The sequence below is a fragment of the Arvicola amphibius genome, chromosome 5 (assembly GCF_903992535.2).
Source record: "Arvicola amphibius chromosome 5, mArvAmp1.2, whole genome shotgun sequence".
NCBI lineage: Eukaryota > Metazoa > Chordata > Mammalia > Rodentia > Cricetidae > Arvicola > Arvicola amphibius.
This window is the reverse complement of record NC_052051.1, coordinates 74,268,943-74,286,288: the sequence shown is the minus strand read 5'-3', so window position 1 is coordinate 74,286,288 and position 17,346 is coordinate 74,268,943.

The following is a 17,346-nucleotide window of genomic DNA, read 5'->3' as shown; positions in this document are numbered from 1 at the left end:
TTTCTCAAGAGCTTAACTGGTCTACATCAATACTATAAACCTAATATCGTACATCAAGAAGGAATGTAATATGTACGGAACTGGGAAAATGTATACTGAGTGAAGTTAACCAGAACAGGAAGGCAAAAGCTGCAAGTCCTCTCCCATATGTAGATTCAGTTTTGAGTCTCTAACTCTGTGCTGAAATACCTGCACAGTCCAGAGAACTGAGGAGAGACCTTCTCGAAAGGGGGCGCTTTCAGGGAGAAGAGATAACAAATGTAGGTAATATGGAAATTGATGGGAGGAATACTTCGGGTTTAATAGGTTAAGCAGGGAGAAGGTAAGTGGACTAGCATGGGGAATGATTAAAACAAAGGGCCATATAGAAACCTATCACCATATAGAAACCTATCAATCACCAGATGACAGGTAACTCATTCAGAGTTGCTGTATGGGAATGCCCCCAAAATCCTCCCAAACAATATAGGCTTTTGCCTTTCTTCTGGGTTACTATCAGAAATAACTGATAAGACCCTGTTGCTGAAGATACCACAACTTTTGTTGCAAGATATAGAGAATTTTCTCTGGAACTGAGCTAGAAGTTTCCTTCCTACTAGTTTGTTTTTTTTTTTTTTTTTGTAGTGCCAGGAGGAGCTATCCATACTGCTGAAGGAGAAAATGCATCACTAATCTTACCCATATCTGAACGCTATGAACTGCAGTATCAACTTCCCAGGCAAGATCTGACCACTGGTGCAATAGTTACACAACTGTTATGGAAGTAACAATTACTCTGTTAGAATTTTAGGTCTCCACTAAAGATAATTTACATTTAGTAGCATAAAACCACATGACAAAGAAGGTGTTAGACTGTAGGAGGTAATTTACTGTTGTTGTTTAGCTAAGTTTACAAAGCATCAAACTAGTTTTTTTGTGTGTGTATGTGTGTGTGTGTGTTCCTACCCAGAAAAATGCTGATTTCAGCCTTAATTAAGGAAACTTTTCTTTGCAATGAATGGCAATGAACATAACATCTCATGGCTGGTCAAGATGCTGAGAATAAACGCAAGCTGAGTGCTCATCCTTAAACAAAATATTATACCAACCCCTCCGAGGTTAAGGGAACATTGAAGAAGATGGAATGGAAAGAATGTAAGAGCCCCAAAATAGAGGAAGGACAAAATGTTGTCTTTGGGATATAACATAACCAATACAAACATGGTCTCAAGGCTGAACTTTTCAACAGTTAATCATAGACTGAGGAAGGGCCCATATGTTTCTATCCTCCCTCCTGTGCTACTGCCTACTGATAGATTGTTGAAGGGAACGGTCATCTTTTTTTTGCTGCATATCCACTGATGATTCCACCAGATAGCTCTAAACTCTTATTCACATAGACCGCCTTGATTAAACACACTAAGTTACAAAATAAAACAAAAGTACACAAATGTGGGGCAAGGACTCTTAGGGAAGAGTGAGCGATACGAAAGGTAGGAGAGAGATAAGAGAAAGATGTGAGGTAAGAGGGACCAGAAAGCAATAGATAGAGAGATAGAGAGATAGAGAGATAGATGGAGAGATAGAGAGAGAGATAGAGAGAGAGATAGAGAGATAGAGAGATAGAGAGATGATAGAGAGAGAGAGGGAGAGAGGGAGAGATAGAGAGAGAGAGAGAGAGAGAGAGAGAGAGAGAGAGAGAGAGAGAGAGAGAGAGATAAAATTATTAGGGAAGAAATTTAGTAAGTTATTAAAAGTTATTTATGTTATCCAATCACCTTGATAGAAGCACACCTATCTTGAAGCTACATTGGTCAAAATAATAAATAAATGACCCCCTTCAAAGAAACAGTGGTGACACTTGGTGAGTAAATTTAGGCTCTAAAGTCAAAACCACTGTATTTAATCCTTTGAATCACCACTATATGCTTTGACAAATTTCATAGTGGCCTCGCTTCTGTTTGAACTCTATTTCTACTAAATCAGAATAATATTTATATAGATCTGTAGTTCTCAACCATCCTAATGCTGTGATCCTTTAATATAATTTTTTATGTTGTGGTGACCTCAGCCATAAAATTGCTTTCACTGTTACTTCATAACTGTAATTTTGATACTGTTACAAATCATAATGTAAGCATCTGAAATGCAGGATATCTGATATGTGACCACAGTGAAAGGGTCATTTGACCCCCAAAGGGATCATGACCCCCTGGTTGAGAACCATTGCTATAGATTATTCTGAACATTGAAGAAGTAATATAGATTATGTACATATATAATTTAGAACAGTTGTTGGCACATGCAAAGCATAGAGTAAAATTATTAATGTAATGAATATAGAAATAATTTTAATCACTTCATATATTGCTATATACTCAGTTATATGACCATCTGATAAGTTTGTACACTGTTTGACATTGTATTTCTGTTTTTATGTATTTGTTGATTGCATTTCTATTTTATGTATGCATTTATTTATTTCATGTGTGGAGTGTGTATATGTGCACATGTTAATGTATGTGCACATGTGTGTATGTGCATACATGTGGAAGCCAACAGTTGGTGTTGGGTGTATTTCTTAATAGCTCTCCACCTTACTTTTCAGATCTCACTGATTTGCTTAGGCTGGCTAGCCAGGGAATTCCAGGACTCTGCACTTCTGTCTCCCCAGTAACAGGTTTAGGGGAATGCATTGCCGCACCCAGCTTTTTATGTGGGGATCTAAATGCAGGCCCTCATGCTTATGCAATAAACATGTTGCGTAGTAAAGCCGTCTCTCCAACTCTGATTTTTTATTTCTTTCCAAATTTCAAATGACTTCCAGGTTGATGAAAACAGTAAAAAAGAATTAACACTAATTCAATATCTAACGTGTTCTAAAACCCTACTATTATGCAGACTCTTCCTAAGTGTATTAATTTTGGAAGCTCCCCATGATATCATAATTATCAAAATGTAGCCACATTCCACATTCTATAATTTTGGCATTTAAAAGATTGAATTGACTTTTATAATTATAGTCTTAAAATTACTCTCAATTTCAATATCCCAGTTTTTCAATTTAGAATGTGAAAAGAAAAAACTATCTTTTGCCTCTAGCATCTGAACAGGCCCTTGAAAATCTTACTGACTATAGAAGCTCCACATTTAATGGATAATGTTTTCTCCCTTCACATGTTATAACTTTATTATAAGAAAATTCCTGTTCCATCAATGTGGAAACTGAGGCACAGGCAACTTATAGAATTTTCCCATGTTCACATGCTAAAAGAAGCAAACCCAGTCCCGAACAAATTCAGAATTGCTTTATCTACATCATTCTTAGCTCAGAGTGGGGGCATGGGACTGTGGCTGGCCCCTTGAAGCACACAGACTGCCATGTTCTTCCTCCCCACACTATAGTGTTGAATCAGAAGACTGTAGTCTTAAATTCTTTTGGCAGGAAGCCCAGATTTCTAGAACTTCATTTACTCTCTTGTCAGACTGCCCATCAAGAACTAAATCCCTACACCTTCATGTGCCTGGAGCCCAGAACTCTTAACATTTCATTTTATCTTTAGTTTAAACACCCTTCTGTTTCTGTTCTTATCAGTTCGATGTGTGTTTTATGTTCTGCCCTTTAAGTTTGAAATCTCTTTGCCTTTTTGGTGGCTTTTCCAGCTACTAGTCAGCCTGACTGTGAGAAATAGTGACTTCCTCTGACCTGTCTGAAACAAATTCTAAAATGAGTCCACAGTCTGGAAACTGAAGAGATAAAAGTTATCCATCTTCAGAAGCAAAATGCAGGTGTCACTTAAGTTTTGTGCAGATTTTGATTCATTTGTTTTGTTTACAAGTTTTACAAATGAATCAAACATCTACATTTTATGGAATGTGTAATCTGAAAGGAATATTTGTCTTACATTAAGAAACTATAAAATAATTAATTCATAAATGTATAAAAAATGGCCAGATCACAGTCATTAAAGACACCAGATAGTTCAAGGCATAGAATAATAGCTGTTTATACTCAGTGAGGAACTTAAAATGCCTAATATAATTCAAAGCCTTTATATTACTCACGTTATATAAACCTTCACCCAGATACTAGCACACACACAAAATCTCCCTCACATGTTAGAGAAAAAGTCAAGGCACAGAAAAATTGAAAAAGTAAAGTCAGTTAGCTAATCACAACTGTAGCAAGTGATAAGTGGGGTTTACTGTTCAGGAAGCTTAACATCAACTTTTTCAACCTCAGTCACAACAGCACCTGCTGTATTCCTGAGAAAATGGAAGAAACCGACAAGAGGGAAAATAGAATAAGCATTTCTTCTTCTGCCCTTAAATTGTCAGATTCATATCTGATGGAACAGCACAAACTATATGAACATTTTCCCATGAGGTCAGAGTGGCTTTAGGGATAAATTCCACTTGAAGGCAGAGGAACAGATAAAGATACACTCTGTCATAGTTAGGGCTAGGAAGAGAGCCATGAGACTCTGTTGCCAGAGCACTAGACTTAGAAGTGTTTTAGGAATGATGGTATTTTCTTTTCTTTTTTGGGGGGTGCATGTGTATTTTTTATTGATTTTTATTGATTTCTACATTTTTCTCTGCTCCCCTTCCCGCCTCTGCCCTCCCCTTCAACCTTCTTTTTCTACTACCCATGTATATTAGATCTATGTATATCTCTCTTAGGGTTCCCATTGTTGTCTAAGTTCTCTGGGATTGTGATTTGTGTTATGGTTTTCTTGGCTTTATGTTTAAAAACCACTTATAAGTGAATACATGTGATATTTGTTTGGTCTGGGGCTGGCTTGCCTCACTCAAAATAATGTGTTCTAGCTCCATCCATTTGTCTGCAAAATTCAAGTTGGAACCATATCCAGTGACCTCACCAGGTGTGCCCAAGTGACTCGATGGAAAGAATGTATCAAATAGTATGGCAGGATAAAGGCAGTAAACATGTTCTACTGCCTAAGGACCATAGCTGCTGGGTTCGGAGTGCAAGGTCAAGGGAGACCTAGAAAGGAAATATCATGTGGGCTTCAGAAATTAAAATTGAGATTATTATTTCCAAGGAAAATTCAAAATACTAACAGAATAAATTGTATATCAAACTATAAGCAATGGTATTAATAGAAAATATAAAATCATAACTCTGGGGAAATGAGTAAAAATAAAACCAACATTTAAAATGAAGCATGACAGACTATTTCCTTGCATTCCCACATTTCTATTTATTTATTTATTTATTATTTATTTATTTATTGTTTTTCAAGACTGGACTTCTCTGTGTAACAACACTAGCTGTTCGAGAACTAGCTCTTGTAGACCAGGTTGGCCTCGAACTCAGAGATCTGCCTGCCTCTGCCTCTGCCTCTTGAGTACTGGGATTAAAGGCATGTGCCACCCCATCCATCTTACATATCCACATTTTTTACTGTTTTGTCTCTTTTTATCATTGGATAGGGCTCCTTAGAAAACACTAAAGATTTAAGCAATACATGCTAGTACCAGAGAGAAGGCTCACAGGTTAAGAGCACTCTTCCAGAGGACCAGGTTCAATACCCAGTGCCATATGGCAGTTCATAATCATCTGCAGCTCCAGTTCTGGGAAAACTGATGTCCTCTTGTGGCTTCCACTGGCTTCAGGCATGCAAGTGTTGCACAAACCGAAGGGCTAGTTTCCTAACTCATTAATAAAGTTCTTGCTTTTCCATCACAAAGACCTGTGTTAAGAGTCCTTAAAAGTCATGTGAAACTATTTAGACTTGATGGCACACATTCGTCACACCAGTGCTGGAGAGGCAGAGACAGCCAGATTTCTAGGATTCAGTCAGCCTAGCCTACTTGACATGTTCCAGGCCAATGAGAGATACTTTCTCAAATAGCAAAGTGGACAGCATCTAAGGAGCAACACCTGAATTTTATCTCTGGTCTTTCATGTGGCTCTTCAAGCATACTCCATCAAAGACATCTTTAATGACACAGCCCCCAGACTAATGAATGAATACAGATCTGACTATGGTCTTATTAGCAATAGCTTCACAGAGAAATATATTCCCTTTTTTATGCCTCAGTTTCCCATCCTATGAACAGTCTCAGAATCTTGGTCAAATAATATGTAAATAATAGTAATAAGATGGAATAGGACATGACAAACACTGTGTCTGATCCTTATAACAACAGTGTCTGTATTCTGCAGCCCAGATCTTTCTTTTGGGGAAGCGAACACTTCTGAGTGTGTCACATGACCTTAGCTGGCTGCACCAGAATCTCATCACAGAAACATTCCAGTCCATAACCTCCAAGGACTGACCTTGAGAGAGAAGTCTCATAGAATGGGAATTGGTTCTACTTGAACACCTATATAAAATGTTTCAGATTTAAAAGATTAAGGTAATGGGTCTTGAGAGTTACTAATTTCCATATTTCTTATATTAAGGAATATTGGATTATTCCTTGCCTCAATCTGTTTTAGGCCAAATCACCTAATGCCTTCACCGTGGATTCCTGCCCTATTTCATTGTGAGGTAGCCACACTGCTTGCACTGTGACTTCATTCTTTTTTTTTTTTTTTTGACAGAGTTCTTCACCAACTATCTGTATTTTCTGAAAGCTAGGAAGCAATCTAATCTTTCCACACTCCCCTCAGCACCCCTCCCCTCTCTCCTCCTTGTGACATCTTCCAGCAGTTATTTGGCTCAGATCCTGTAGATCTTCCTCTATCTGCCTTGTTTTAATAAAAATAGAATCCCCTTTCCCTGCTTATTTCTTGAATAAGCTACTATTTCCTGTTTATTTATGCCGCCATCATGCTTGATTATATGAGAAGCAAGTTCCTGCACAAACCCACTTGTTTTGGTGAGGTTCTATAGAAAACAATGCCCAAAGCTACATGTCAGTGCTCTGTGGAGAGATGTACTGGCGAAGAAAAAAAATGAGGCAGAAATGTGGAAAATCAATGCAAGGTGGCACTTGGCTAAACTAAGCATAGCCATGTCTTGATTATATAAAACTCTGCTTTAAAAGATTATAATAGTGGGTCTTTGAATTACTAATTTCCATGTTTTTTTATATTAAGGAATATTGGATTATTCCTTGCCCCAATTTATTTTATGGCCAAATCACCTTCTCTCTCTCTCTCTCTCTCTCTCTCTCTCTCTCTCTCTCTCTCTCTCTCACACACACACACACACACACACACACACACACACACACACTTGCTCACATTCGCACTCTGCCTCTCGCTCTGTCTCTTGCTCTTGTCTCTCACTGACCAAAGTTTTCCCCTTATTTCCAGAATAACTGACTACTCTGAGCTGAGTCTGGAAAATCCAACTCTCATCTCCCAAGCTTTTTTATTTACTGAAGACTAGGAGTGGCAGAAAAGACTGTCTCTTCAGTGGATATGTTCAATTTGTCTAAGGCTCCAGGCATAAGAGAGACCACACTGGAGCCAAGTTCTCACCTAGAAGAAGAAAAGGTAATTAGTGAATCTAGAAGAGTAGGTAGGACAGCAGTGGCAGCCAGGATCTGTGGCTAACAAGTACTCCAGGGTTATAGGGACAAACACAGAAGCTGAGAAAATGTGCAGACAAAAATATCCCCGACTATTATTCCAGATACTTTCTCAACTCAACAACAACAACAAAAAAACAACATATGAGCTTCTTTATTTCTCTTAGGTAGTATGTTCTTCACTGTACACAAAAGTCCAAATACCAAATGAAAAAAAAAAGACCCAGCTGAAAAATTGTAAACAGCTAATACAAAAACCCAATTCATCATTAACTAAACTCCTTTTAAATGTTTCTTTTGGATTCCTATTTAAATGTCTATTATTTAAAAAAAAAACAAAAACAGAAACAAAACACAAGAGTCACAAAGGCAACTGGAAAACTCTTCTCAAAATATGTATAATCTATAATATGATCACTATGTGTACACACATAAATGCAAAATCTCCAACGCAAATATAGAGTTGTTACCATTACTTCCCAGAGCAGAATGGCAGTTATCACCAACTTAAGACAGAACATTTCCTTCTAAGCTACCATGGGCCACGAGTGTCAAAGAACAGTAAAGAGACTCTCAGGGACTCGGGAAGCCCTGGACACTCAGGGAGTTCTCAGTTACACCAACCCTTCTAGCCTGCAGCTGAGATGCCCTTAATGACAGCGGGTTTTTAAAGCAGCTCTACCCAGGTGGCAGAGACAGATGCAGAAAGGCACAATAAGCCAGAGCAATTCATTCAGCTGCCACTGTTGTCCACATTACGTGCTTCTCTGTGGACAAGTAATGCGAACTGAGAGGCACCTGGGGCTCTCTGCTTAGACTCCTGACTTCAAAACAGAAAGCCAAGCCCTGAGCCCCAGAGCTCCTCGCACTGTCACTCAGCAGGGTTAGCTGTGATTAGCTGTGCTTTCTGAGTCGTAGCTTTCTACAGTCCTTATTGCCCATGTTTTATATTCATGTCTGGAGCCTAGCTACGAGATAATAACTGTATGCCATATGGGAGCCTTTGCAAGGTCTGAGGTCTTAGCAAGCTCAAGTGTATGGGGCATGGTGTGATTTTAGCTGGGAGAGGCAACTAGTCGGTAGTAATTTGAGTTTTTGGTGTATTTCACTCCACCGTTCGGTTTTCAGTCACACAAGATGTGCTGTAATGACATAAATGAGAGACACTGATTGTTTTATGACAAGCGTGGGCTGAGAGAGCACAAATATAGGTCCATGAAGACTTCCCTTTCCTAAGGATATTAATTCAAAAATCAACTATTCCCATGAAACTAGAAAGAAATCAGTTTCAGGGTGTTTGGGGAAAATGTGTTGGAAATAATTTGGTTGAGTTACTCAATGCCTCCATAATTTTAATTTCTTCATCTGTAAAATGTGCATAGTAATTTCTTTTCATGTGACACATGTATGTTAAAGTAGATATGTATATTATGAATGTATAGTGTGTGTGGTGTGTGATATGTGCATTTTTGCACAGCTGTGCACACCTAGTCAAGAGGAACTTGCTGCGTGTCCCGGTCTATCACTTTCCATCTCATTCCTTTGAGAGAGGTTCTTTCATCCGACCCAGAGCTAGGCAGTTGGCCATCAAGCCCCAGTGATTGTATTGACTCTAACGCCAACAGCACTGAGTTTATGAGTACATGTTTTTTTTCCTCAATTCAAAGATATAAAGATATATACAAAATATCTTAATTATATTTACCTCCCACTTTTTTCCTAGTACCATTTCCAATATATCTACCTTCCATTTTCATGTCTCCTTTGTTTGTTTATATAACTCACTGAGTCTAATTTGTGTTGTCCGTATGTTCATGGGTGTGGGGTCATCCACAGAGTGATGGGCAACCTGCCGGTGGCCACCTCCTAAAGAGAAGTGATTTTCTTCGCCTCCATCAGTTGGCGGGTAGCTACTCAGCTAGGGGTAAAGAAAGCCTCAGGAGCCCCTCCCTCCACCATGTTTTTATATGAAAGCATCATGTAAGGATTTAATAAAAATATGACCAAACAGGTAAAAAAGTAATAGAATATTTCCTGTGCCTCTTTCCTATTCTCATTGGAGAAAATAAGCACTTTCAACTCCATAAAAACTCTTAGTTCTCACCTCATACACTAATAAAGACTTTCCAATACAACCAGTGAGCAATTCCTCTTTGCTTGGGGGTGTAATTAGTTCTTTTATGTCAAGGCCTAAGTCTATAGTGATTATTCAGACACTGTCCTTATTGAGCCTACAGGTTCACTCACAATGCTTTCCTTTTCCAGATTTATTTTATGTGTATGAGCATTGTCAGAATAAATGTATGTGCACAACATGCATGACGGTGTCTGTGAAAATCAGCAGAAGGTATTAGATTCTGTAGAACTGGAGTTTCAGAGAGTTGTGAGCTTTTTTGCGGGTTCTGGGAACAGAACCAGAGTCCCTTAAAAGGATAAGTGCTTAATAATTGAACCAACTCTCTCCAGCTCCCACATGATGTTCTTTAGGTAGGCATTTAGAAAGCCCTAATTTCATGTTGTTATTGTTTTGTTTTAAGCCACAGTCTTATTGTGTAGCATAAATTGAACTCATGGACAACTTCCTGCCTCAGTCTAAGGGGTGACATTGTAAGCATTTGCTACCTTGCCCATCTTAGATAGTCTTGATTTCAAAGTAAACTACATACTATAGTAAAATTCTCAAGTGACAAAAGAAATGAGGAAGTTTGCTGATCATATGTCTCAGTTGAAGTAATGGGGATGCTGATTTCCTAGATTCTGATTGTTTGCCGTAGCCAAGTTGAGGACCACAAATCATCTTCTCACTGTCTTCAGCCATCACCATCTGCCCCCAAGCCCACAACAGGTTTAACAGATTTTTGTACATGTCAGAATTTATCAACAATAATGCCTCTACAAAGTGACACCAATAGACCTGGCCACCAGACTTTACCTTCCAAAACTTACATGCCAAAAGGCTATCATGACTGCTATTATTTGATAACTGGAGAGGGTAGATACTTTTTTTCATAAAAGAGAAAATATGGACAGACAGTTCTGTAGCTTATTGTGAGAATCCCTTCTCATAAGAGGTAAAAAACGGCTCCTTCCCTTCTGTTCGCCACAGTTCTTTGTTTACACATTTGTCACAACATTTAAATTTCCTCCAGGAACTGGGATTGTGTCTTGCTCCATGTTATGGCTAATGCATCTAACACATTGCTTCACACTCAAATACTTGCCTGATGCATAGTTGTATTGCTAGCGAAAATCACCTAACACATTTAAAAAAATCCTTTTTCTCTCTTTAGATTTGAAATTTTGCCAGAAACAATAAATATCTGAACCCCTAGGCTTATAATCTGTGTTCATTTTGCTAAACTCTGACAATGTATTAATTTAAGAACTCTATTCTCTGGCCAAGTTCACAAGAAATCATTTTCTTGACAAGCAGCAGAGGTGGGGGTTGGAGTGAAAAATAGTACTATTCCCTCATTCTGTGCACTTGGGAGTTGGTCCATTCTTCCTCTTTTTTTTTAATACAGAGATAAAGATGATAACTCTTGGCCAACTTTGTGCCTAATATCATATCAGACACATTGCAGATTGTAAATACTAGTTTCTAACATTGTATTTATTAGAAATAGCATTGTTGTTGCATGTTTTGAAATAATTAGATGCTTTCAAAAATATGAATTAGGGACTAAAGAGAACTGAGAATTAGAAAGCACCAATATATATCCACACACTCTTTTCTGCCTTGTAGGACACTGCAGTTATGGAGATGAATTCTAACACAGCATATGAGAATCTGAAGCCTAATCGACATGCAGAAGACCCTGACAGAACTAATAATTATGATGAAAATAGCATGAGCAACCAATTTTAATGATCAGATAAGGAACTTATTTCCAGCCCACAGTGTGAGTCGATAATCTCCTCTGAGCCCTAATCTACTGACACACAGGCTCCAAGCTGAAATAAGCTCTTAATAATGAATAATCCTGCTATGGATATTTTGTCACAGAACATAAAGTGGAGAATTATAGAGCATTCATTTTGGGAAGAATTGATTTCTTTTTTCCTTACTTCTTCACCCTTCAGATGTTTTTAAAATATGTATAAAGTTTAAACTGTTACTGCAACCTTAATGATATAAGAGGTTATGTGCACAGGTGGGGAAAGAATATTCAATAATGTCATAGAGAAAAAGTTAAACTGAGGTGATAGAATCTAAGATCATTGTTATGGAATAAGTCTAAATGTAAGAGCTAGTGCTAGTTAGTAATAAGTCTGAGCTATTGGCCAAGAATTTGTAGTTAGTATAAGCCTCAGTGTTTTTATTTGAGAACAGATAGGAAAACTCTGCCTACAGAACACACAGAAAACTAGCTTTAATTTCAATTAAAAATTTCCAAGAAAAGCAATCTATTAATCCTGAATTCGACTTCCAGAAATTTGCAATCGAGTAAATTCATGACTTCCAGATTCTCTCTCCCTCTCCCTCTCCCTCTCCCTCTCCCTCTCCCTCTCTCTCTCTCTCTCTCTCTCTCTCTCTCTCTCTCTCTCTCTCTCTCTCTCTCTCTCTCACACACACACACACACTCTTTATAACAGAGACATTGATGAGTTAGGTAATGATGTACTCTTTCACATTGGGATGCAGAGGAAAAGCACAGCTTTTTCAGCCATACCTGATAATGCAGCCTGAAATCACATCCACTAAGTGAAGAAGATCACAAGTTCCTGCCTGGGATATAGAATGAATTCTGAAGTAGCCTGGAATACTATGCCCACATTCCCAAAGAATGGACTATGGATATTTTCCTTTTTTTAAGAAGGGGAAATGGTGCGGGACAACTCTGTATTCTGTCAATTATGTTTTAAATAAGCGCTGATTGGTCAGTAGCCAGGCAGGAAGTGTAGGTGGACAACCAGTCAGGAAGTAGAAGCAGGGCAAGGAGAATAGGAGTATTCTGGGAAGAAGGAAACTCTTTTGTCAGTCCTGTTCAGACACGGAAGAAGGAAGATGTGACTTACCCCACTGAAAAAGGTACCAAGCCATGCGGCTAACATATACTAGAATGATGGGCTAATATAAGTTTTAAGAGTAAATAAGAAGCCTGAACTAATGGGTCAATCAGTTTATAACTTATGTAGACCTGTGTGTGATTTTTGTTGGAACCTACCATCTGTAGGAACTGGACAGGACAGAAACCCCAACAAGCAGTCCCTCATGTCATAGGATTTCCCTCTGTATGCTGTGATTACCATTAATGAAAAAAGAACTGGTTTGAGCCTATAGCAGAGCAGGGAGGTGCAGAGCAGAGCTAGGCAGGGACTAGTCAATTGGACTGAATGTTGAGATAAAGAAAGGCTGAGTTAGGGAGAAGCCATGTAGCCCCTCCAGAGACAGATACCAGTTGAAATCTTGCCAGTAAGCCACAGACATGTGGTGATACACAGATTACTAGCAATGGGTTAAATTAAGATGTAAGAGCTATCCAATAAAAAGTTAGAGCTAATGGGCCAAGAAGTGTTTTAAATAATATAGCTTCTGTGTGATTATTTTGGGGCTGAGTGGCTAGGAACCAACAAGCGGCCTCCTATTACACTTGTCTCAAGATAAAAGTAAAAATCAAAATGAGGACTGGAGATAGTTTAACATTAGAGTACTTGCCTAGACTTTGTGAGGAAGTGGCTTCAATACCTTTACTGAAGAAATGTTGGAATGGGAGCATGATCTTCTAGTACTGGTAAAGGATACCTCAGATACACTAGACAGATGATGCAGAAAATCTGGTGCAAACTCTAGGCAGTGATGTTCATGAGAGTATAGCGGTGCTCATGAGCTAACTGACCTACTATTTTGCATAAGTTATATGTGTTAATCACCAAGAACAACACAATGCAAGCTGGAATCAACCTTGGGGACGGAAATCCAGTTATAATTAGACCAAAGTTAAATTGAAGAAATTAAAGGAGAACAGACTGAAAATTTGTGTAAGGAGATGAGACATGAAGGAACTGGTGTTCCATTTTCTAGGGCTTTGTGTGTCTGATGAATCTAGCAGAAGAGGAAATATTTGGAAAGAGAGAAAGTAAAGCAAGGGAAGAAAGAGATCTTTTCAATTATCTGTGCGCGAAGAAGATGACTGAGAAAGGTAAAAGGACCATGCTATGATTTAAAAATGTTTTGACGTAGTGCAGACACCCAAGCTTGAGAAACATGCATAAACACACCCCATGCATATCTACATCTCTGTTTTAGGGGTTTGATCTCTTCATTAATGAAACCAACTTGCGAAACCCAAATTTTCCCACATGTGGAAACAGTTGGGAACAACTACTTCCCACTAAATCCTAACAGTGTTCTGTCCTGTTTGCTGAACCAAGGAATCTGAGCACCATATCGTAGTTTTAGCCCAGGAGAAAGATGCAAACTTTAAAGAAGAGAGCCTGATAGTGCTACTTTTCTAAACTGTTATAATTCCTAACTTCATTCTGAAAACTCATACTTGTACCCACTGATTTTTGCAACAGCAGTAGACCATTACAGAAAGCCAAAGCTAGTCAAAAGCAAAGAACAAGAAACCAAGTGCTACCCAACTCAGATCGATATGTCTATAACACAACTCCTGCACTTAAGGTTCAGGCAACTTTTCATAAGTGGAGTAAGAAAGATTATAAGAGAGGGAAGCCTCCTATGATATTGTACTTTCTAGATACAACAAGGAAGATAAACCCAAGAACACTCAAGAACATGGTTGCCAAAACCTAAACAAGACCCGAGCAATTCCTGCAAGTTGACATCCCGATGGAGATAGGGAAAACCTCATGCGCTACAACCTATATCAAGAGCTATGAACAATTAACAACTGATAAAAGAGGGAGTATTCATCTTCCCCCATGGTTGAGTCCCTTAATTATTATCCAATACCAAGCTGTCAGCCCTAAAGATATATAAATATGCAAGCAACACTACATAGAGTTAGAAAGTTTTATTTGGTGTTTGTTCATTTGGTTGGTTTGGCTTATGTTATATATGTGTAACAACAGTTCAAGAAGGGAAAATCATGAATTTGGAAGTGATACAAGTAGACAAGGCAGATCAGAGATATGGGATAGAAGGGAAGAAATGATATAATTATATTTTAATTAAATTTGAAACAACAACTATAAAAAAGAAGAAGCTACTGGGTCATTCCAAGTAGACATCTCATAATCAGAAATTAAAACAAAGCTGACCATGTGAAAAGAAAATCAACAGAAGCAGAAGTCAGTAGCAGGGAAGACAGAAACTATAGGACATATATTATCACATAGAAACATGTTTTTAATTGAGCCAAAGGTCAGTTAATAGTTCAGTCTTTAAAATAATTTCCATGCAAACATGAGAAGACCTAAGCTTGATTCACAAAAGCATCATTAAAGAAAAAGTTGGATGCATTGTGCCAGTCCTGGGGAAGGCAAAAGGAAGATACTTAAGATTCCTTCAACAGTTGGCCTAACCTAATGCACAAGCTTTAGGTCAAGTAATGGATCCTGTGTCAGAAAACAGGGTAAACAACACCCAAAATAGACCTCTGGCTTTCACATACGTGTACACACATATTCATGTGTACCTACACACACAAACACACACACACACACAATGTCAAATGCTCTCTATCTTCATTTTCCACAACTTATTTCCAAGTTCTCTTTCTTTTATTCTTGATTCTTTTTATTTTTAAGAAATTTCATGTATGTATACAATGTAACTTGATTATAACCACTCCAACTCAGCTCCAGGCCCTCACCAACACACCTTCTATCTCTCAGCTTCCTATCTTTTTGTTGTTGAAATTTTATATCTAGATATAGATATAAATAGATATTACTATAGTTATAGTAATTATAGCTAGTTATAGTTGCATATGTTTATAAAATGCACGTACGTTCACTAACTCCAATTAGTGCTGAACATACACATGGCTGTGGGGTCACCGGATGACTCATGGGTAACCTACTAATAGGCAACCTTCAAAGAAAAGTGACTCTCCCTTCTCAAACTACCATCACCTACTAATTCTTCCTCATTTGGGGGTGGGGATTTGGGGGCACCTGTACAGTTTCAGGAGTTTTCACTAGCTTGAACTTGGGAAGGTTTTCTGCAGATAACTGCACCTCTTGCCATCTTGCTGTTGCCAGAACCACTTGGGGGAGGGGGCTATAAAGCAGAAATCTCACAGCATCTTATTTTCAGGTTCATAGGGAAACACATGAGGCCTGAAGCTTCAAGCAGCCAAATGCAAGGCAGAGGAATGAAGTCTGCAGCACAGTGGAAAAGTCACAGATGAGGGGAAACCTGGAGTCTCACTACCAGCACCCAATCAAACTGACAGCTTTCCTGCATCAGCTGGCATTAACGTCAATCAGTGTGGAAAACCAGCAGCCCAGCATGATATTTTAGCTTTATTCCCTAATGTCTTTTCTCTGCTTCTCTGAGGAAAATAGAGAAAAATATGGTTAAGCTGTGGTGCTTTTTGATTTGGGGTTTGAGGGATTTTTCAAGTAATGAAAAAGCCTGGCTACCTGGAGCACAGATACTCAGTGAGCAGGGGAAATTATATATATAATATATATATAATATAAGGATATATATATATATCCTTAGAGAAAAATGAATTTGAATTGAGAGTTTGCTGGAACCATTCTACTGAAGACCTACTGTGATGACAGTTTCATTGTTAGAACAACCCAAGTCCAGATGCGAAAGTTCCAGAAAAGCTAAAGACCTGGGTGTTCTGCCAATAAGACATGAGCATGGCCATTTGAGAACTAGGTGAAATACTCTCCAAGCCTGCGAAGTTTCTTTCCTCTCCTACATACAGTCTAGGTGACACAATTAAATTAGTGCCCCACAAAAACAAACAAACAAATAATCAAAGGCCATATGAAGCTCTTAAATCCCCTGATACCACTAATATTATCTTAAATGGAAACAAATTTATTGCAGATGTAAATACTGAAACCTTTCCAAGTGCCATTTCCATTTTCAGTCATTTTAAGGCAATTCTGAACAAGAACTATGAAATAATATATAGTCAACAAATAAATATGTTGGTTAACATAAAACCACAAAAATATATTATTTGATGACAAGAAGACATTCTGAGAAAGGCTCCTCAGTGAGTTTGCATTGTGTTAATCCAACGCTTAGACAAGTGTGCACGGCACAGTTTAACTGTCAGACAAGGTCTCCTTAACCAGGAAACATGGCATATCAGAGACCCAGAAGGCCCTGGCTGGTACAACATGCTGTGCAGAGGTGCTCTCAACTTTGATTTCTGTTTTCATTTAAAGATGGAGTTTCACAACACAAGCCAGGCTGACCTCAAACTTGTCAGCCTTTCCCTGATGATTCTAGCCCGGAGAATGAGTGAGTTTTGTCATTTTGTTATGGGAGAAGAATTTTCAGGTTTCCCCATGTGGCTCAAGAATTTGTACACTTCAGTTTCCCCTGCAGGATTTGTCTCAGTCTGAGCTCGTGCCCTCTGTACTAGTCCAGATTCGAATGAAGCACCGCCTTGTCGAAGCCCTCCAGCTCGTGCCCACCAAGAAACGTTGTAAATTACCTGACCGCTGTGAGCACAGAGCAAAAGGCAAGAACAAGGTTCAAATGCAGTTCCTCCAGGAAGACTTCTCCCTGCTGGGCTGCCAACTCTCATGATTAGGAAGGATATTTTACAGCAGAGATAAAAGGGAACCTTTGGATCCAAGAAGTCTTTAGTGTTCAATTCTCACAATTCTTTTAAATTTTTCAAAATGTCGAGTTCCTCAGGAGTCTATGGTTGACCACTGTGTACTTTGACTTTCTTTTCCCAAACATGACTT